Raw genomic sequence first — 21,495 nt, forward strand, 5'->3', positions numbered from 1 at the left:
AACCCTGGAGAAATTGCTTCAAAAGATGGATGAATACATCCGCGCTGACAATGACTTTCGTCAGAGAAGGGAGGAAGCCTACAGGTTCTCTGAGATTACTAGGGGCTTCGGAGGGAGAATCCACCCAAGGCATGTCAGATCAATCCACTCTACCCAGAATGACGACAGAGGAAGTCAGCAACAGAGGACACAATATTCCTCACAAGCTTCGGGGCACCAACAAAGCCATCTTCGGCCGCCAGCTCCAATGGGTAGAGGCGCCAGGGGCTTTGGAGGAAGATTTGGGGATCAGCCCAGAAAAATTTATTGCTTATTCTGTGGTGAGGACAAGGGCCATACTACAAGGATGTGCCATGTCACCATTCAGAAACAGAAGGAGATAGCAGAAGTTGCAGCTCAGCAGAATCAGCCGAAGCAGGTCATGCATACTGCTTCATATCACTCACCCTACATACCAGAGTATGTGGGTAACCATCCTGCAGCGTATGTTGCTTCGGCTAGTCAGCCACAAGCATCCTGGCCATAGCTTCCACCTCCGCCACCACTACAACCTGCATATTCACGCGGCCAACAGCCAGAAGGGAGTCAGCAGACCCATCTGCAGAGAGACTTCAAGGAGGAGTCCGAAGCTCGCATAGTCAACAGTACTGTGCCAGAGTCGAAGCATATCTACTAAGAGATATCCTACCCTTGAATCAGTTTTTACATTCATCGTCATTCTCTTTCTTACTAAGGAACAGTTGTTGAAAACTTAGTTTTCTTGTCGTTTTCAATTCCTTGTAATAGCTTCGTTTTTGCCATAGTGAAAATATATCTTCTCCACAGACTTACGGAGTCCAAAAAGTCGCCGAGGCACAAAAAGCCGTTCCTAAGTCACAAGTGTCTTCGAAGCTACAAAAAGTCGTTCTACTGAACGCAACGTAAGTTTGCTGAGGCTACAAAAAGTCGTTCCTAAAGGAGCACAGTGTAAGTTTTCTGCTCAAAAGTCGTTCCAAATGGAACGCAGAGCTTACAGCGAAAAGTCAACGCTGATTCCGCCGAAATATAAGGCGAAGCGCGAAAAGTCAACGCGAATACCGCCGAATTAGATGGCAAAGAAGTTCAAAAGACGTTACTAAGGGAATGCAGAACTTACAGCGAAAAGTCAACGCTGATACACCGAAAAATAAGCGGTGAAGCCGGAAAATAAACGGCAAAGAGATTGTGTATCCTATAGTGGGGATGTGTGTGTATCTTCGGCACAAATATCATTCCGCATAGCATAACATCATTCGCATAACATAACATCATACATCATATTGCATCAATGGCACAAGAAGGGGATACAATGTTGACCTTCGAAGAATGCTTCAAAAAAGTGAAATTGTGCTAAGGCACAAAATAAGTTTCGAAGAGATACATTATCAGCTCTAAAGTGGAGGAAAAAGTTTATTGTTGACAAAGCATTAATGTTTTTGCGTCGATTGGAGGATTTTTCACGAAGCATAAAAACCCTTCTTTACGAAGCATGAAAAGAAGGGAAGGTGTTTTTTCGCCGAAGGCTCAAAAACGGTATGTACAATAAAAGTTTCATGCATCGCAAAGAAATGAATTACAAAGCCATTTATACATTACATTAAAAGTTCATGAGCACCAAATATTACAAGTGTAGTCTAGCAAATGTTACATTAATATTACAGCAATTTTTTTACAATATCTATTATTCTTCCTTCAAAACTTCGTCTGCAGCTTCGGTCAACAGTTGAGTAACGACTTTGTCCAAAATACTTTCGGCCATATTAATGATTTCTGCTGATTCCTTCGCCTCTGGCTCGACCAATGACTCGAAGGGCTCTGGGGGAGGAGATAGTTCGGCTGCGGCAGAAAACGTAAATAAATTCGAAGTCACAAAAATAAAAATAAAGTTAAAAGCTATTAAGCAATACCTATCCGCCTTTCGAGTTCCGTAGCTTTTTCAGCTGCCTTCATCGCTTCATTTGCGTCGTGAGTATCTTTTTCGCTCTTTTTATTATCTCGTGAGCCATCCCTCGGCCGCCATTTTCCCAGATGTCAGTAAAGAATTTTCCACCAACTAAGCTCGCTTCGGCCGAGGGGTCCTTCGTGTCATCAATAGATAAAGTAGCTTCGGCGTGGGCCAAAGCTTTCACATGATCGCAACCTGACTTCTCCAAAATAGCTGCAATTCCCCTAGGACTGAGAAGGCACAGACGTCCCCACGACCATTTAAAATCTCCTCAAAGGCTTCGGCCTCGCTGCTGATCCACTCAATCGGCCCTTTGGGATCGCCCCGCACGAAGTTGTCTTCACTTGAATACGCGCCAACATTGTCGAAGCTAGTTTTTATCTTTTCCACACATTCTATGGATTTTTCATAACATCTTTCTTTCGAAGACCGAAGTTCTACAACTGTTTTTTCCCAATAATTTTTCCAGTAATCGTTGGAGTCTCGGTCAGCTTCGGCAATAGCACATTTTAATTTTGCTTCAGCCAGCTGTTTCCGAAGATCCTCAATTTCGTATTTCTGGGCTTCAGCTTGGGCTTTGGAAGTAGCTTCGTCTTCTTTTATTTTGTTCACCAATAAGTTCAATATCTTATCTTTTTCATGACCTTTGTTCCTTAGTTCAATTACTTCGGAACGAAGGTTGTTCAAAGCTATAGTGCATCCTTCGTCTTCGGCATTTTTCTGCGCCCTAAGGGCGTTGCTAAGAATGAGGCCCTGCAAAAGGAGTGCGGTATTAAGTACAAGCAAAATAAAAAGTTTTTTGTTTTTAAGTACAAAAAACTCATTCTCACACCTTTAAACTATTATATGCTAAGCTGTCGGCCAATTCATCTTTTGATAGCGCCGAAAGCCTGACTTCCAGTGTCGGGAATCCGAAGCTTCTGCTCATCTCCCGGCAGACAGAAATCTCCTTGCTGTCCGGGAGACAATACAAGAAATCTTCTTCTCCGCTATCGTTGAATATCAATGCCCCCTTTTGATATTTCAGTTTCTAGGCATAGTGTTGAGCTTCTCGCTTTTCTTCTTTAGATAACCTTTTTCCCGAAGCATGTCGTACAATATAATCAAGAACTTCAGAGGATGCTTTGAGAGTAGGAGTGGCAGTTTTTTTCAGGCAGAATTTGTTCTGCAGCATCTTTTTCTGTTTCCTCCTCCCCGGTTTCCAAGGATTTCTCCTTGGCGGGCTCTGATGGCCCAGCTTCGGTCTCGACCTGGCTCTTCGCAGCTTCGGCTTCGGTTACTTTTGTCTCAGATTGTGTCTTTGGAGCTTCGACATTTTTCCTTGGAGTAGAGCTTGTCTTTATTGTCTTGAGCGCATCTAATACATTGATCATTCTTTTCCTCTTAGGGGTTGCTGTAAGACCTTTTTGTGCCTTCGGTACTGTCACTTCTGCTGAAGGGCTTGTAATTTCTGATATCTTTGTTCCTTCAACCCCTATATCATCGGCCTTCGGCTCAGCTAATTTGGCTGAGGATGACTTCGGCATTGCAGCCGGCTCTTCAATCTTCTGCGTAAGCGCAGGTTCTTTAGCTTCAGTAGTCGAAGAGGTCTCACCACCAAATTCGGGCACTACGGCCGGTTCAATATATCGCGGCCGGTGAGTAAGAACCTTCACCTTCTTCCTCTTCGGCGTGAGCTCGCTTGGAGCAGCTGAAGCAGCATTTTTCCCAGAAGTTACACTCTTTCTCTTTTGTCCCTTTGACGGGTAGCGGTAGTCAGGATACATAAATCCGATGGCATAAAAAACTCTATTTAGCCTTTTCTTCTTTCGGCTCCCGAAGGCCGCAGATAATGCGTTATCTTCAGACTTGGTGTAGGCTCCAAGTAGTTCATCGCTGGTGTTTTCATCACACGTCAACCAGTCATCGTCTGGTTCGATAAATTGGTCTCCAAACCTGAAGGTATATTTCAGTCTAACCAAACCACCTTCGTTAGTGTTGCTGATGGTCTCTTTTGGCATCTCCCAGTTGTTTATCAGTGGCCATATTCTAAAGGCCACGTGCTCTTGGACTAAGTCCCTTGTCCCGATGAAAGAACAAACTATGCCAAAGGCCCTTCGGCATTCTTTAGCTGCTTCATCAATCTCTACCTTCGGCTTCCAAAGGCCGAAGCGGGACCAGATGGGGCGCATGATGATCTCTTTAATATCTTCTCTCACCCTTAAATCATTTTTCACATAGAACCATTCTTTCATCCAGTCTCCAGGCCACCTCTTCCGAAAGGTTGGCACTGGGCAGCTTGAGCCTGAACGAGCAACGAAGCTGTAGCAACCAAAATTGTTGTGATACTACTCCTTACCCCAGGGCTTTGTCTCATATAAAAGTTCATGCATACTGCAGAAACTTTTTGCACTTGGTTCCAAACCTTGACTCTTCACAGCCCATACGAAGATTCCCATTCTTATGATGGCTTCGGGAGTAATCTGGTGAAGAAAAATCTGGTATATCTTTAAAACTTCAACCACAAAACTGCTTAAAGGGAACCGAAGCCCAGCCTTGAAGAAGCTTCGATAGATTACGACTTCATTCTCTTCAGGAGCAGGAGCAGTCCTGTCTCCGTTGTCAGCCCTCACGATGGATATGTCTCGAAAATACCTTCCTCTCATGTTATCAAGATGACTTCGCCTGATAGTCGATTTTCTGAAGACTGTGTGACTTGGTCGCCACGACCGATCTTCAGAGTCTTCGCCCCCACTTTCCATATCATAACTATCGCTGTCATCGGTATCTTCAGATAAGCCTTCTAGAATTTCTTTCGTAATCTTTTCTGTGTTGGTCTTTGCAATTGATTCGATGAATCCAGCGGTCTTTTCCTTAAGAAGCTTCTCCTCCTCGCTCAGCTTCGTTTCAGCAACAGCTTTCTTATCTTGAGACATCTCTTCGGAAATGGTGAAAATGTGCTCTTAAAGCCGAAGCTTAGAAAATCTAAAAAACCAAGTAAGCATTGGTAGGCAAGAGCTAAAAATTGAGTAAGCAGAGCAGATGGCAAAAAACGTATCAAATGAGCTCGTGGTGTGCTCTTATTTATACGCCTAGTGCATTGCAGGATGGAGGGCCCAGCTTGTCATTGACTGTTGCTATTCTAGCAAAGGGAAGGTGTTTTTTGGACCTTCGTTTTAGGGCCTTCGTCCATATCGCAATCTGAATTTATTATTCTAACAAATTAATATTGCGAGGGGCTACTGTTGGGGGCCTTCGGCTTCCGAAGGTCCTCAAAAACATGATTTAACAATGTTTCTGGAGTATAATACATGAACAGGTACCTTCGGGCTCGGATCAGAACCACAGTATGAAGAAGCGCAAAGAATACGAAGGTTGGTGTAGAGCCGAAGCTATGTGCAGGAGAGCTTCGGCATGATTGCAGAAAAGGAAACTGACTTAAAAAGGAAAAGACTATTCAGACCTTGATGGGTTACTATAGAATCATTAGCAAATGTAAAGGTCATGGGTGTACTTTTACATGGGCTGCGTCCCGTGCCTATAAATAGATGAACAGTACTCCCGTACTGTTCACGCTGACTTGGCATTTGCTTTTGCGTCATGCTTGTAGTTTTACCTTCTTTCAAGCCGAAGGTACATTTGTAATTTGATATCATTCCTATTTTCCATAATAATAAAATAGAAATGAGTTGATAATAATACATGATTGTTTATGTTATTTTATATTTCATATGATTCCTTCTTCATCATTATATGTCATGCTACTGAAGGTATGTCCTTTATAACCTTCGTCCATATCCCAAGAGAAATAATGTTTCGAATGACGAAGGACTTTAACATCTAACATTTTTTGTGTTGCCTTGTTCTTAAGCCGAAGCATTTGAGAACAAGTCCCCAACATTAAGTATGTCTTGAATGTACTTTGTTTGGCTGATGAAGGTGCCGTCTTGGAGTTGCTTGACTTGAAATCCTAGGAAATATTTCAACTTCCCCATCATAGTGTAACACCCTGATTTTGGGGGTATAAAATTTCTTTCTAATGATCACCCAAAATCATGTGTTACTTGTGACACCTCAGTGTCACTCAGGGTTTTTCTCAAAGCCAAACCAAGAACCATCATTTTATGTGAACCAAAGTAAGCATGAACAACAAAACAATTTAAGTGGGAAAGAATTCACCAAGTATATACTTAAAAGTGTCATGATCAAAACAATTTAGACTTTTGAAAGATAAGAATGTGCAACCCTAATTGAAAACCCTAAGTAAGCCCCATGATCAAAAATTCAAGAAAATATGAAAAGAGGATGAAAAGTTTAAAATTTTGAGTTGATCCAATTATATAAGTTAAAGTATATTTGTTAAGCAACAAGAAAGATTGAGAAGGCTTAGCCAAAATAACTCAATTAAATCCCCAAATCAGCCCTTGATCAAGGAACCCTTAGAGAAATTCAGATTTCTGAATTTCTGAATTTCAGACCTCTTCTCAAAGATCATCTGTGTTCTCTGCTTTTCCAAACTCAAAGCCAGAAGATCCAAATATCAAAGTCGTGCCAAATTACCTTGAACACATTCTGGGAAAGTTTGAACTCAAACCAAATCCATTTGACACGGTTTTGGCGCAGCTCAACCTCGGGACCAGGCATTCTGACACTGGCACCTTGGTGACGCTACAACTCCCTGTCCCTAGCCTAAAACCGCATGTCGTCCATTCACAAAAGACAAAGCTTGGTCTGGTGAACAAATCCCTTGCAGTGATCTTGCCCAAATTCGCGAAGATTTGCTCCCAATCGGCGCTTGAACAGGGGCAGAGGCAACGGGAACACGTGTTCGACCGCGGCTGACACCCCTGGTTCACGCCCGTTCGCGCACCGCGCCTTCCCAGTGCACGCCCGCGCACACTCGCCGGTCCACGACCGCCCGTGCACCGCGCCGCGCCTATAAAGCCTTCCCAGGCGCGCCCCACTTCGCCCCGCACTCACCCTCACCAGCCAGCCCCTTTCCCTTAGCTCCGGCGAGCTTATTTCCGCCCGCCATTGCCGCCAGAGCTTCGGCCACCGTGGCCAGCCCACCCCAGCCATCCTCTGGGCAAGCCAGTGCTTCGGCTAGCTCCGCCAGTAGCCCGTGAAGCTTGCCAAGCCCTCGGACCCGACCGGACTTCACCGGAGGCCCGAGATCGACCTCACCGGACTTCGGTCTTCCGCCGCCGCGCATGGACCGAGCTATCCAGTGAGTCTCCGCCCAATTCCTTTCGCTCATGTCTTCTCTGGCATCCCGTGGACCTCCCTGACCTATTTGATTGAACTATCTCGCCGTGACCAGGCCGGTCTCCTCGCCGCCGACGAGCATCCCCGCCTGCGCGCGTGGACCGACCGACTCCGGCCATCTCCGACGGCGTTCCGCACACCGTTGTGATCCCCACGACCTCCCCTTCACCCTCGACCACTTCACCGGAACAGTCTCGCCGCCGGTAAGCCCCTCCGCCCTTTTCTTCGCCGCGGCTACTGTTTAAGGTAGAAGAAGGACCTCGGGTTAGGTTCTGTAGAACCCGAGGGGTTTTCTGTAATGTCAGCGACTCATGTGAATAGTAACCTAAGGACTGATTCGCGAAGGAAACTTAGAAAACCGCCAGGGACCCCAGTGCAAAGTGGATTTCCATTAAACCAATTCTGTTATTCTTTTTAAAATGACCAGAGAACTTAGAAAATCCATAACTTGATGAAATCTTAACAAAAAGTTGTCAAATCAATTTTGCTAGCTCTGGAATATTGTAATCTGTCATTTAAAAATAGTGAACCCTATGCTTTCTGTTCTAAATTTTAGAGTTTAAAATTAAAAACAGAAACCCCCTAAACCTTGTTTAATTAAGGAAAATTAGTTTTTCTTTTGAACTGAGCTTAAGAAAATTTGTAGATGTTTATACCTTATTTAGACACTGTTTAAAAATAGTAGGAACACCAGCATTGGAAAAGATGATGTAGTTATCTATTTAAAGCTATTTTGTCCAAAACTTAGAGAAAATCAGAAAGGCCTTAGAAATTAATGAACAGTCATTAATAATATTTTTCCTAGTTTACTTATGTGACAGAGAACCTAGGAAAAATACAGAGACCATTAATTTGGACCAGTTTTAAATTAAGATGATTTGTTTAGCCTTATATGGACTGAAAATCAATTATTAGAATTGCAAAACTATAACCAAAGTGATTAATAAAAATCCAGTGAACTTATAACCACCAGAGCCCCACTACAAAAATACAGAGCACCCCAGCCCAACTCTTTAAGTAAGGAAATTAAATGCAAAGTGATAATAAGGCATTTTTCAACTAAATCATGAACAACCCCAAATAATGTGATAATGGGCAACCAAAAATTAGCTAAGTCCATGATGAGACAATCCACCAGAGAAAAATGCAAACCCATGAAGAAGAAGTAAACTCATACCTTGGCTAGTGATTAAAGAGAAAGACCACTTAATTCAAATAATGCATACCACCCCTTCCCTTAAGCAAAAAGAGGCCAAACTTCAGAATGATTGCTCTTGCACAAAATAATAACTAAGAAAAATAAGAACTCTGTTGTTTGATGTTTTTCAAATATAGTGGTAGTAGAAAGCACCCCTTTGGCTAGAAACCTTAAGAAAACCATAGGAAAATAATTAAAAGGTATTAATGACTAGAAATTTGTATCAAGTCATGTTATAACACCTCAAAGCCAGAAAAAATGAGTTTTAGAGAATTACCCACTGTTAAATAACAGTCGTAGTTCAAAGCACCCCTTCTGCCCTAAAATTTGGTAATTTTGTCCAGAGAAAACCATTCACTTTCTGATCCCCAAATTTTGAGACAGAGCAACACACACCAGTAACAAACCACTGTAATTTTTGCAGAAGTTTTGGAATTTTATAAAAGCAACTTGTAGTTCAAACCTACTCCAAAACATTAAAAGAATAAAAGAAAAGGAAAGAAGAAATAAACCCCACCTCAATAAGTCTAACTTGAGAACTTATCATTTATCACTAAGACTTAAAAAGAATTCAGTGGAACCCCAAAAATAAACCTACCACTTACCTTAGCTAAGTTTAACCCAATTTACCAAGTATACCACCCAAAGGTTTTACATAAGAAAGTTAACTTGTTTAAACTCAAAAGACCATACACCTTTAAAGTTGTAATTTCTAAAAGCACATGTCATATCATGCATATATCTTACGCGTTGCATTCATTAGATTGTAATCTTGCCGACGGAGAGTACGTGCTCATCCCCGAGCAAGGACCTGTCCAAGAGGAGGACCAGGAGCAGGCTTCAGAGGCTGCTATTGAGGATCTCCCCGCAGCCCCAGCAATTGAAGGCAAGCCCCGGTTTTATGCATAACCATGTTATTATATGCTACTTTACTACACTTAATGCTTGTAGGATTGCAATGTGCACTTAAGTGTAGGAGTTGCTTGAAACCTCTAGCTGCATGAACTTAGGATTCCTTTTTGAGATGGATACTAGTATGCTAGGTCGAGTAGCTGCTTGCTAATCAGGATCTCGGTAGAAGTCGAGTGATTTTTCTAGCACTCGCGCGAGGTCAGGAATTGATTGTATTCATCTTGATAACGGGAATTATGTTGGTCTATGGACTTGGATCCAGGGAGGATGCCTTGTCCAGGAGACGGGAAAAATGAATTAAGGATTAATGTGTGGATACCTGAGTCAAGCTTTTGAACGTACTAAGCACATGCCGGGAAAAATGGTAACCGGTAAACCTAGTACCTAAGTGAAGCCAGGCGCGGACTTTATCCCTCATGCGACCTGAGACTGGGTCTCCCATGCTAGCTATGGTGGGTACAAGTGCGGTCACTGCACGGCGGCAGCCGGGGTCAGTGGAGCATTGTATGCCAAGGCGGTGAGGCCTGGACGCGAACGGGGAATCGATGGGGACGATTGTCTTGTGTGGGGTCGGAGTACCCTGACTTGACGTATGTTTAGGTTTACCTTGCAAGGTTTAAAAACTCGATTCGAATCGTCTGCTTCTCGCAGCTAATGAGACTGCTTGATTCCTTGTACTGCATCGAGTAAGAAGTGAAATGTGGTTACATGAGATAACTTGTTCATTGAACTAATTGATTGCTACCATGTATGCTTAGAAGGAGCAAATCTAGCTAAGTTAATGATGGTAGAATTTGAAAAGCTAAAATTTGCTTTTAGAAACAGCTAGTGCTTTTGGCAAACCAAACCCCTCAGCCAAACAGCTGCATAGTCTAGAGGTAGAGGAGTAGACTCCTCACACCGGTTAAGTCTAGCTGAGTATTAGTATACTCAGCCTTGCTTGTGGCACCATTTTTGCAGGTACCATGCAGGATTTGGTTGATGGTGTGACTTGGCCTACCACCCTGCCACCGGGTTGGACGGTCGAGTGGGATGTAGCTCCGGCAGGAGAGGAGCATGAGGAGTAGTGGGCTAGGCCTTGCCCCTGTCCTCTTTACCGACGACATCGATTATCCGCTGCACTTTAATTTATGAACTTTATTTGCTACTCAAAAACTCCGATCTATGTAATAACTCAGTACTTAATTTGAGGTTTCCTGTTTTATTGTATTTCTTCTGTGACTCACCATCGAGTGAGATTGTGGAATTTGATCCTGGTTAAGTGGCTCTATCAGGTTAGATCTGAGGGACTGACGGGTTATTCCGATTTAAGTGTGTTACGGCCCCTGAGGCGTGACTTAGGCACTTAAGCTGGAATAATTCGAGTGGTTCTGCCACAGCTGGTATCGGAGCAAATTCCACCACAGAGAAGGACAATAAACCATGAATACCGATTTTCAAAAACTAAAACTTGCCTAGAAACTACTACGGATCGTCAGGTTTAGACCGCTAGACCTAGGACGAAAGGCCTTAGGCATAGAGGGAGAAATAGGTGGCTAACTAATTAGGCCCCGTGGGCCAATATTTATATTTTTAAGGATGCCCTAAAAAGGCACCCTATTTTCTTTTGAGAGGCAACGTTTCTTCTAGCATGCATGCATTATAAAACCCAAAGAGGAATTAAAATTTGAGCTAACCCCTTTTCCTTAAAATCATCCGGGCTCTCTTTTTCTTTTTCCTTCCACCATAATCTTTATCTTTGATTCCCTTCCGCAGATGAATTCACCCACCCCCGCCAGTGGAGGAGACTCTCGTTTCAGTTCTGATTTCCTTTCTCGCGATGGCTTTCCTTCCATCTTGTGGGAAGTGCTTAACTCCGCCGGTTACCCTACGCCCCCTTTGTACACGGTGCAGTTGTATGAGGAGCATCGGGTACCTCGTTGTCGGGTCTGGCTGGCTTTGGAGGCTCATCCCCTTCAGCCGGGTTGGCATTCTCTTGACACTGAGACGATTGGACTCAGGACGGACGACACCGTTGAGGCAGCAGCCATGAAGACTCTGACGACTTTCTGTGGCTACCATCCCCTGGAGATGGTGATGCACCCCTTGGGACTCTTCCCTGCTGAGAAGAAGGATGATCCCATGTGGTGTAACCGCGTGAGCCATGTGAAGGACGTGTGGGCAATGTATCCTGACTTGGTTGGGAGGGTCACTGTTCAGTGCATGAGTGCGTTGTACCGCCTTCAGGCCCTTCAGAGCGATGCTATGACACTTCTTGCTAACACTGCTCAGACTGCCAAGCTCACTCTCGACAGTCGGGAAGATTTTGTGGTCGACCTATCCACAGAGTTGGTAGAGAAGGATCTGCAGGTGGAGAGGCTGAGCCAGCGTATCGCTACCCTGGAGCAGCAAGTGGAAATCCGAGACAACACTATTGATGTCTTGGAAAACCAGCTTCACGACGTGCAGAGGGAACTCGAGGAAGCCAATGACCACTTGGACATGCACCACCTGGAGATGGAGGCCAATGAAGCAGGAAGCGAGGGAGAAGAGGCTCCCGAGGAGCTAGGACCAGCCCCTGGTGCCAATGGGACTACCTCCGCGATGCCTCCTTCACCCGCATCCAGTGTCGCTTCCACCGCTCAGGGTTAAGCAATCGCTTTGACATTTTTAGGCGGATAGAAACCTATGCGAGCTTAGTAGTATCACATTTTGGACTAGGCTTGTGGGTACTTTCCCCTGATTGATGTAACCCTGTAAACTTTTGATATCTGTGGGATCCTTGTCACCATGTTATCTTCATTTCGAACCTAATATTACGATTATGGCATTTTCCTTCCATATGAGATGATATCTTGTCGTTCGGAAATGTGAGTTGGGATAACAATGGCGACAATCTCTGTTTTCAGATGGCAGCTAGGCAGCGTCGCGGGCAGAACGAGCAAGCTCCCCCGCCACCTCCCCCAGCTCCCACAGTGCAGGAGCTGATGGCCCAGCAGAATGAGATTCTGCGACAGCTCTTGCAGCGCGAGCCCCACCCTCAGCATCATGGTGGAGGCCAGCATCAGCGACCTCCGGCTATGGCAACTTACCAAGAGTTTCTGAGCACGCAGCCGCCCTTGTTCACCAAGGCAGAGGATCCGTTGGACGCCGACGTATGGCTTCGCGTCGTCGAGTCCAAGTTTCCCCTCCTCACAGGAGACTGCCCTGATGAGGCCAAGGCTCGCTTCGCTGCACAGCAGCTTCGCGGCCCTGCTCGGACTTGGTGGGATCACTTCCGTGCTATGCTCCCCGCTGATCGTGAAGTATCTTGGGAGGAATTCAAGACTGCCTTCAGAGGACACCACATTCCAGCTGGCATTCTTGATCGGAAGTTGAATGAATTTCTGGCCCTCAATCAAGGAACTCGCACGGTACTGCAGTATGCGCAAGCCTTCAACGACTTATGCCAGTATGCAGGGTATCATGCTGATTCTGATGAGAAGAAGAGGGATCGCTTCCGTAGGGGTTTCAATACCAAGCTGCGGGAACGACTCAACACTGTCCGGGCTGATAGCTTCAATGAATTGGTCAACATGGCCATCTCTCAGGAGGATTGCATTGTTGCTCACCGGGCAGAGAAGAAGAGAAAGGCACCAATGGCAGCACCATCCGCTCAGGCTCAGAGGTTCCGAATTGTTTCTCACAATTAGAGCAGGGGTTTCCAGCAGCAGGCAGGCAGATGGGTGATCAGGCCACCTCAGCAGCAGCAGCAGCCGGCACCCAACCGCTATCCAGCTCCCGCCCCAAGGAACAATCAGCCTCCACAGCAGCAGCAGTTCCTCCAGGGCAATGGGAACAAGTGTTTCACTTGTGGCAATGTGGGCCACTATGCCAAGAATTGTCCCAGGAACCAGCAGAGGCAGATGCCAGCACCAAATCAAGACAAGGGAAGAAAGCAGAAGGTGCAAGTCAGGCAAGGGAAGCTCAACTTCACTGCTCTAGAGGAAGTGCCAGAAGGATCTCCTATCATGACCGGTACCTTTTCAGTTTATAATCAACCTACTTTAATTCTGTTTGATTCTGGTGCATCTCATAGTTTCATTAGCCAAAAGTTCAGTGCTAATTGCAAACTGCCATTCTCTCACTCAAAAGGGTCATTCATGATAGTCACACCTGGGGGTAAAATTGCAACTAATCAATTAAACCAAAGTGTGCCTATTCAACTAGGAAGCCACATTATCAAAACCACTCTTCTTGTATTGGGATTGGAAAATGTGGACATTATTCTAGGAGCAAATTGGATGACCTTGCACCAAGTTGTGCTTGATGTAGCCAGTCGTACCGTGGAAGTTAATTCTCCCTTCTGCGAGAATTTCACCTTGATTCTGCCTAGTCAGGGTTCTTCTCAGTCATGTACTTTCTCTATGACGGAGTTACCCCTGAAGAAGATCCCAGTGGTCTGTGAGTATGCAGATGTCTTTCCTGATGAATTGCCGGGAATGCCACCGGACCGGGATATTGAATTCGCCATCGAATTGCAACCGGGAACGACCCCAATTTCTAAGAGGCCCTACCAAATGCCACCCGCTGAGTTGGCAGAGTTGAAGAAGCAGTTGCAAGAGTTGCTGGATAAGGGTTTTATTCGCCCAAGCACTTCGCCTTGGGGATGTCCAGCACTGTTTGTGAAGAAGAAGGATGAAAGCTTGAGGCTGTGTATAGATTACCGCCCTCTTAATGCGGTAACTATCAAGAACAAGTATCCTTTGCCTCGTATTGATGTTCTCTTTGACCAGTTGGTCGGAGCCAAGGTGTTTTCCAAGATAGACCTTCGCTCTGGCTACCATCAGATCAAAATACGAGCAAGTGATATTCCGAAGACGGCATTCTCAACCAGATATGGGCTATATGAATTCTTGGTGATGTCATTCGGGCTGACAAATGCACCAGCATATTTCATGTATCTGATGAATTCTGTCTTTATGCCGGAATTGGACAAGTTCGTGGTGGTTTTCATCGATGATATTCTGGTGTACTCGAAAAACGAAGAAGAGCATGCCGGGCATTTGCATGTAGTGCTTCAACGTCTGCGAGAGCACCACCTTTATGCCAAGCTATCCAAGTGTGATTTTTGGCTGAAGGAAATCAAATTCTTGGGTCACACTATCTCTCAGGATGGAATAGCTGTTGATCCTGATAAAGTGCAAGAGGTGATGAACTGGAGGCCACCAACAACTGTTCGCCAGATTCGGAGTTTTCTGGGAATAGCTGGTTATTATCGAAGATTTATTCCGGACTTCTCTCGAATTGCAAAGCCTATTACTGAGTTGCTGAAGAAAGAAGTCAAATTTGTATGGAGTCAGAAGTGCGAAGATGCCTTCCATGCATTAAGGCAGCATCTGACCACAGCACCAGTATTGGCGCAACCCGACAGCAGCAAGCCTTTTGATGTATATTGTGATGCCTCTGGCACCGGGCTAGGTTGTGTCTTGATGCAAGACAACCGAGTCATTGCTTATGCCTCAAGAGCACTCAGGCCTCATGAGCAGAATTATCCCACTCATGACCTTGAGTTAGCAGCAGTGGTTCATGCATTGAAGATGTGGAGGCACTATCTAATGGGAACCCACTGCAACATCTTCACTGATCATAAGATCCTTAAGTACATTTTTACTCAGGCTGATCTCAACATGAGGCAGAGAAGATGGCTAGAGCTGATCAAGGATTATGACCTGGAGGTACATTATCACCCAGGGAAAGCTAATGTGGTAGCAGATGCCTTGAGTCGGAAATTGCAATGCAATTGTATTCTGATGGATTCTCGTGTTAACACCTTGTGTGATGAGTTGAGCAAGATGCAAATTGAAGTGATTCCTTCTGGTTCTTTGTCTCACATTTCTGTTGAGCCAGCTTTGCAAGACCAGATCATCATGGCCCAGCTCAGTGACAAGGGAGTGCAGATTATCAAGAAGAATCTCCATCAGAAGGTTGAGAAATATAATTGTTTCCGCCAGGATGAGAAAGGTGTATTATGGTTCAAAAACAGATTGGTAATTCCTAAGGACCAGGATCTCAAGAGGAAAATTTTGGATGAGGCCCATCTCTCCAAATTCTCTATGCATCCGGGAAGCACCAAGATGTACCATGATTTGAAGCTTTTGTACTGGTGGACCAGAATGAAGAGGGAAATAGCCCAGTATGTATCAGAGTGTGACACTTGTCAGAGGATTAAGGCAAACCACTTGAAGTCCGCTGGAGCTTTGCAACCACTGTCCGTACCTTCGTGGAAGTGGGACGACATCAGCATGGATTTCATTGTGGGTCTGCCCAACACCTCTCGTCATCATGATTCGATTTGGGTTATTGTGGACCGATTGACGAAAGTGGCACATTTTCTTCCTGTGCACACCACTGATAAGGCTCAGAAATATGCAGAATTGTATATTGACCGGATCGTGTGTTTGCACGGATTACCGCGGACCATTGTTTCTGACCGAGGGGTCCAATTTGTTGCCAGATTTTGGGAACAATTGCAAGAGTCTTTGGGAACCAAGCTAATCAGGAGTTCAGCTTACCACCCACAGACTGATGGTCAGACGGAAAGGGTAAACCAGATTCTGGAAGATATGCTGAGAGCTTGTGCGATCGATTGTGGCAAGAACTGGGATAAGCACCTCTCCTTGGCAGAGTTTGCTTATAACAATAGTTATCAATCCAGCCTAAAGATGGCACCTTTTGAAGCTCTCTATGGAAGAAGGTGCAGGACACCACTCAATTGGTCTCAACCTGGTGAAAGAGAAGTTTTTGGACCTGACTTAGTGACTGAAGCCGAAAGGAAGGTCAAGCTAATCAGGAAGAATCTAGAAGCTGCTCAGGCCAGGCAGAAGAGCTATCATGATAGAAGAAGGAAACCTCTCCAGTTTGAGGTGGGAAGTTTTGTATACCTCAAGGTATCACCCACCAAAGGAGTGCAGAGGTTTGGGATCAAAGGCAAGCTAGACCCTCGTTACATTGGACCTTATGAGATCATAGAAGCATGTGGACCCGTGGCATACAAGCTGAAGTTACCTTCAAAGATGTCTGCCATTCACAGTGTTTTCCATGTATCCCAGCTAAAGAAGTGTGTTCGATTGCCGACTGAGATCATAGCAGAGCCAGAATTGGAGATAGAGCCAGATCTCTCGTACCAAGAGTACCCCTCCAAGATTCTGGATTGCAAGGAAAGATCAACTCGGGCTAAATCGATCAAGATGTTCAAGGTCCAGTGGAGTAATCACTCAGAGGAGGAAGCTACTTGGGAAACCGAGGAATTCTTAAGATCCAACTTCCCCGATTGCCTACCTAAGGAAGCTGGTACGTAATCACCCCCAACCCCTCCTCCTGCCTTTCGAATCTAATTTTCAAAAATATGATCTTAATTCAGAATGAAGTAACTATAAAGTAAAACTTAAAAGGACTTCCTTCTGAAGTTGCAAAGAGAATGACATTCGAAGAGCAGTTTTGCCCTAATAATAACAATCACCACCCTTTTTCCTATCAGTCTCACCCTTCGCTTCACCCCGGGAGGACTCTGGCCCGAATCTCGGGACGAGATTCCTTTAAGGGGGGAAGGCTGTGACACCTCAGTGTCACTCAGGGTTTTTCTCAAAGCCAAACCAAGAACCATCATTTTATGTGAACCAAAGTAAGCATGAACAACAAAACAATTTAAGTGGGAAAGAATTCACCAAGTATATACTTAAAAGTGTCATGATCAAAACAATTTAGACTTTTGAAAGATAAGAATGTGCAACCCTAATTGAAAACCCTAAGTAAGCCCCATGATCAAAAATTCAAGAAAATATGAAAAGAGGATGAAAAGTTTAAAATTTTGAGTTGAGCCAATTATATAAGTTAAAGTATATTTGTTAAGCAACAAGAAAGATTGAGAAGGCTTAGCCAAAATAACTCAATTAAATCCCCAAATCAGCCCTTGATCAAGGAACCCTTAGAGAAATTCAGATTTCTGAATTTCTGAATTTCAGACCTCTTCTCAAAGATCATCTGTGTTCTCTGCTTTTCCAAACTCAAAGCCAGAAGATCCAAATATCAAAGTCGTGCCAAATTACCTTGAACACATTCTGGGAAAGTTTGAACTCAAACCAAATCCATTTGACACGGTTTTGGCGCAGCTCAACCTCGGGACCAGGCATTCTGACACTGGCACCTTGGTGACGCTACAACTCCCTGTCCCTAGCCTAAAACCACACGTCGTCCATTCACAAAAGACAAAGCTTGGTCTGGTGAACAAATCCCTTGCAGTGATCTTGCCCAAATTCACGAAGATTTGCTCCCAATCGGCGCTAGAACAGGGGCAGAGGCAACGGGAACACGTGTTCGACCGCGGCTGACACCCCTGGTTCACGCCCGTTCGCGCACCGCGCCTTCCCAGTGCACGCCCGCGCACACTCGCCGGTCCACGACCGCCCGTGCACCGCGCCGCGCCTATAAAGCCTTCCCAGGCGCGCCCCACTTCGCCCCGCACTCACCCTCACCGGCCAGCCCCTTTCCCTTAGCTCCGGCGAGCTTATTTCCGCCCGCCATTGCCGCCAGAGCTTCGGCCACCGTGGCCAGCCCACCCCAGCCATCCTCTGGGCAAGACAGTGCTTCGGCTAGCTCCGCCAGTAGCCCGTGAAGCTTGCCAAGCCCTTGGACCCGACCGGACTTCACCGGAGGCCCGAGATCGACCTCACCGGACTTCGGTCTTCCGCCGCCGCGCGTGGACCGAGCTATCCAGTGAGTCTCCGCCCAATTCCTTTCGCTCATGTCTTCTCTGGCATCCCGTGGACCTCCCTGACCTATTTGATTGAACTATCTCGCCATGACCAGGCCGGTCTCCTCGCCGCCGACGAGCATCCCCGCCTGCGCGCGTGGACCGACCGACTCCGGCCATCTCCGACGGCGTTCCGCACACCGTTGTGATCCCCGCGACCTCCCCTTCACCCTCGACCACTTCACCGGAACAGTCTCGCCGCCAGTAAGCCCCTCCGCCCTTTTCTTCGCCGCGGCTACTGTTTAAGGTAGAAGAAGGACCTCGGGTTAGGTTCTGTAGAACCCGAGGGGTTTTCTGTAATGTCAGCGACTCATGTGAATAGTAACCTAAGGACTGATTCGCGAAGGAAACTTAGAAAACCGCCAGGGACCCCAGTGCAAAGTGGATTTCCATTAAACCAATTCTGTTATTCTTTTTAAAATGACCAGAGAACTTAGAAAATCCATAACTTGATGAAATCTTAACAAAAAGTTGTCAAACCAATTTTGCTAGCTCTGGAATATTGTAATCTGTCATTTAAAAATAGTGAACCCTATGCTTTCTGTTCTAAATTTTAGAGTTTAAAATTAAAAACAGAAACCCCCTAAACCTTGTTTAATTAAGGAAAATTAGTTTTTCTTTTGAACTGAGCTTAAGAAAATTTGTAGATGTTTATACCTTATTTAGACACTGTTTAAAAATAGTAGGAACACCAGCATTGGAAAAGATGATGTAGTTATCTATTTAAAGCTATTTTGTCCAAAACTTAGAGAAAATCAGAAAGGCCTTAGAAATTAATGAACAGTCATTAATAATATTTTTCCTAGTTTACTTATGTGACAGAGAACCTAGGAAAAATACAGAGACCATTAATTTGGACCAGTTTTAAATTAAGATGATTTGTTTAGCCTTATATGGACTGAAAATCAATTATTAGAATTGCAAAACTATAACCAAAGTGATTAATAAAAATCCAGTGAACTTATAACCACCAGAGCCCCACTACAAAAATACAGAGCACCCCAGCCCAACTCTTTAAGTAAGGAAATTAAATGCAAAGTGATAATAAGGTATTTTCCAACTAAATCATGAACAACCCCAAATAATGTGATAATGGGCAACCAAAAATTAGCTAAGTCCATGATGAGACAATCCACCAGAGAAAAATGCAAACCCATGAAGAAGAAGTAAACTCATACCTTGGCTAGTGATTAAAGAGAAAGACCACTTAATTCAAATAATGCATACCACCCCTTCCCTTAAGCAAAAAGAGGCCAAACTTCAGAATGATTGCTCTTGCACAAAATAATAACTAAGAAAAATAAGAACTCTGTTGTTTGATGTTTTTCAAATATAGTGGTAGTAGAAAGCACCCCTTTGGCTAGAAACCTTAAGAAAACCATAGGAAAATAATTAAAAGGTATTAATGACTAGAAATTTGTATCAAGTCATGTTATAACACCTAAAAGCCAGCAAAAATGAGTTTTAGAGAATTACCCACTGTTAAATAACAGTCGTAGTTCAAAGCACCCCTTCTGCCCTAAAATTTGGTAATTTTGTCCAGAGAAAACCATTCACTTTCTGATCCCCAAATTTTGAGACAGAGCAACACACACCAGTAACAAACCACTGTAATGTTTGCAGAATTTTTGGAATTTTATAAAAGCAACTTGTAGTTCAAACCTACTCCAAAACATTAAAAGAATAAAAGAAAAGGAAAGAAGAAATAAACCCCACCTCAATAAGTCTAACTTGAGAACTTATCTGTTGGGGACTTGTTCTCAAATGCTATGAGTTAAGAACAAGGCAACATAGAAAATGTTAATCGTTAAGGTCCTTCGTCCCCCGAAGCATTATTTCCCTTAGGATATAATGACTTGCAGACGAAGGTTATGAAGGACATACCTTCATAAATTTATCAAACAATGACGAAGGATGAAATATAAAGAATGTAAAAGAACACATGAACAATCATTTATTATTATTGAACATAAACAAAAATATTATTGAACTATAAGTGTACCTTCGACCGGAAGGAAATGACAGTACAAGCGTGACGCAAAAAGCGAATGCCAAGTCAGCGTGAACAGTACAGGGATACTGTTCACCTATTTATAGACACGGGACACAGCCCTTACAAAATTACATTCATGCCCTTTACATTTGATAATAACTCTATAGTAGTCTATCGAGGTCTGAATAGCCTTTTCATCTTTAAGTCGGTTCCACTCTTTGCTGTTACGCCGAAGCTTTCCTGCTCAACACCTTCGGCTCTGTATCAAGCTTCGTATTATTCCGGTCTGCTGCAATGCCGACTTTAGTCTGAGGGTACCTGCTCACACATTGTACTACAGAAACACTGTTATATCCTGTTTTTGAGGACCTTCGGACGCCGAAGGTCCCCAACAGTAGCCCCTCGCAATATTAATTTGTTTGAAATAATAAATTTAGATTGCGATATGGACGAAGGCTTTACGCCGAAGGTCCGAAAAAACACCTTCCCTTTGCTAGAATAGCAACATTCAATGACAAGTGGGGCCTTTCAACTTTCAACGTACCGAGCGTATAAATACGGCCATACCGCAAACTCATTTTGCACGCTTTCTGGCCAACCACTCCCGCTCACTCAATTTTTAGCTCTTGTGCACTGTGATTTGCTAAGCTTTTATCTTTGAAGCTTCGGCATTGAAACAGTTTTTTAGTGTTTCCGAAGATGTCTGAAGCTGCTAAGAAGGCTGCTGCTGAGATGAAGCTGAGTCTTGATGAAGAGAAGAACTTAGGATTTCTTATAGCGATGTCGAAGACCAACACAGAAAAAATCACCAAGGAGATTCTGGAAGGGCTGTCTGAAGATACTGGTGACAGTGAAAGTTATGATGTGGACAGCGGTGGCGAAGACTCCGAAGATCGCCCCTGGCGACCAAGCCATTCAGTTTATGGTAAATCAACTATCAAAGAGAATCATCTTGTTAACATGAGAGGAAGGTATTTCCGGGATTTGTCCGTCGTGAGGGCCGACGAAGGGGAGAAGACTTGCCCAAACCCTGAAGAGAATGAAGTCGTAGTGTTTCGAAGCTTTCTGAAGGCTGGGTTGCGATTGCCCTTGAGCAGCTTCGTCGTGGAGGTGCTGAAGATTTTTGAAGTCTATCTTCACCAACTTACCCCCGAGGCAATCATAAGGCTGAACATCTTCGTGTGGGCCGTGCGAAGCCAAGGTCTGAAGCCTGATGCAAAAAGTTTTTGCAATATGCACGAATTATCATACGAGACAATACCTTGGGGGAAGGAACAGTATCACAATAACTTTGGCTGCTACAGCTTTGTTTCTCGGTCTGGATCAAGCTGCCCCGTGCCAACTTTTCGGAAGAGGTGGCCTAGCGGCTGGATGACAGAATGGTTTTATGTAAAAAATGATCTGAAAGCACGGGA

The sequence above is a fragment of the Zea mays genome, chromosome 6, assembly GCF_902167145.1.
Source record: "Zea mays cultivar B73 chromosome 6, Zm-B73-REFERENCE-NAM-5.0, whole genome shotgun sequence".
NCBI classification, from domain to species: domain Eukaryota; kingdom Viridiplantae; phylum Streptophyta; class Magnoliopsida; order Poales; family Poaceae; genus Zea; species Zea mays.